Raw genomic sequence first — 2,268 nt, forward strand, 5'->3', positions numbered from 1 at the left:
CTGTTGTTTCTATTGATCAAGAGTAATTAATCTCAGCCCTCAGAAGGCAGAGGCAGGCAGATCTCTTGTGAATTTGAGGCCAGCCTGGTTTACAGAGCAAATTCCAGGACAGCCAGTGGTTACAGAGAAACCCTGTTTCAAAAGAAAAAAAAGAAAGAGTAATTAAAAAAAACCCTTGCCTTGGTTGGAACCAGTGTCTTATTTCTAGCACCCTTGACTAACTACTATTAACACTGACTGGGCCTTTAATTCTAATTTTGAATGTATTAATAACAGGGCCCTACATCTTACACTAAAACAGGATGAGTCCACCGTTTGACTCATTCACTAAGGCCAATGGGGACTCCATGATGGAAGTGCCAGCTAAAATGAAAACAAAGGCCTAACCCATCAAAGACCGTATAGTTCTGGGAAAAGTCTCAAAATGTACTAAACTTGCCCTTTGGCTTCTGTAGTTCTGCTTCTGATTGTTGTTAACTGTAGTGAGAAATTTAGGAGATCCATTGTACCTGCATTTACACTAGGGTGGCCAATTTGGCTTTGAAGTTATCTCTAAATAATCAGTGATTGTTATCTGAGATTTATGGGGTTTCTTTTTCTTTTTTTTCACAGACCAAGCCTTGACCTTTATTATTTAAAAAAGCTGCATATTTATTTCGCTTTCTGACTCTGTGCTTGTGCCTTCAACACCTTCACAACAATTTTCTGCTCCTCAATAAGGAAAGCTCGCTTGGTCCTGTCACGGACACACTAGGCACACATGGACCCACCGTAGGCCCTGCTGACATGTTTCTTTGTCTTAGACAACCTCATAAGGACGTTCGGTCTCCCAGCTCGAACCTCTCGAAGCCTGCCTGGGCACACACCGCATGCGGATTTAGGTGCTTTTCCAACCTTCTTGGTATAAAGGTAAACAATCCTGTTGCCAGGGGTTCGAGACAGCCTAGTTTTGTTAGAGGCTGTGTTGTAGGAAAGCCTACGATGGTATGTCAAACGCTGGACCATTCTGAGTGCCTCTAAGCACCGTCCCCGTAAGAGCGGAGTTTCTTTTCTTGTAGGAGCTTCAACATTTGTATGACTTCAGTCACAAAAGAATGGTAATGGCTGAGAATTGCTTAGGTAATGAGCTCCTACAGACAACTCCTAGATCAGATCAAAGGTTCTGATATGCAGAAATTGACTTGCTAAAATGTTGGGATCTGTGCGGCCTAGTATCGTATAAGTATATGAGTGTTTGTCCAAGGGCTCTCCAGATGAGGCAAAGCCTATGGGGACCGTTTCACTTGGCAAGGACCAGTGGACTTTGGGACAGCGCAGAATACCGCTGGACAGAGTGGCCAGCACACTTTCTTTTCTCTCATAATCCTGATGATTCTCTTCTGGTTTTCAGTGTCACTTTGTCAGTCACACATGGAACAGATGTGATTATTCCCAGAAACCCCATTTTTTTTTTCTAGAATATTCTCTCCTAAAATTCTTTGGGGGTCGATGCTTCTCAGATTTCTTGTTTGGAGATGCCAGCTGTCACTTCAGACCCCAGGAGCTGTTCTACTTCAGTGCCAACAGGATTGGAGGCAGATCACACCATTTCTGTAAATACGTTTTGATGATATTGTTCTTGAAAATGTGTGCCTGTATCAATTACCTTCTAGTTTTTTAAAATAGGATGTACCTGGCTTGATATTTGGCCAAGCTGGCAAACTGATAAGTGTTGTTTTTGGTTTAAAGATGTTTCAATTGATGGGCAGTGGTGGCTCATACCTTTAATTCCAGCACTTGGGAGGCAGAGGCAGGTGGATCTCTGTGAATTTGAGGCCAGCCAAGTCTGCAAAGTGAGTTCCAGGACAGCCAGGGTTACACAGAGAAATTCTGTTTAAAAAACAAAAACAAACAAACAAACAAACAAAGCAAAAAAAAAAAAAAAGATGTTTTGATATTATAGTTGGGCAAAAACATTTGACATGTTTGTTTTTGCCAGAAGTTAATGTTGGAGAATGGAAGAACTGGTTTGCTAGTATGGAAAAACATACTTGTTTTTGATAAATAAATAAAGAAGGCTGGAGCTATTTGGGGCCGGCCACTTGTGTGAAACTCATCTGGTGGCCAGACAATTCATTTGTTAGCAGCAACACCCCCTCCCTGACTCAGAACCTGAACCTAGGTGTAGCAGGACTGTGGCTCTAAAAGGTCTTTTGTGTAACAATCAATAAAAACCCTTCTGCAAAGCTGCTTGGAGCTCAGTCCACAGGGGATGTTTCTCCCTGCTGC

General features: G+C 42.3%; 1 pseudogene; it reads right to left on the bottom strand.

Annotated features, from left to right (window-relative positions):
• Positions 1-649: 649 nt before the first annotated feature.
• LOC118594992 lies at positions 650-1,020 on the bottom strand (annotated as a pseudogene).
• Positions 1,021-2,268: the final 1,248 nt, after the last annotated feature.

This window comes from Onychomys torridus, chromosome 13 (assembly GCF_903995425.1).
Source record: "Onychomys torridus chromosome 13, mOncTor1.1, whole genome shotgun sequence".
NCBI classification, from domain to species: Eukaryota; Metazoa; Chordata; class Mammalia; order Rodentia; family Cricetidae; genus Onychomys; species Onychomys torridus.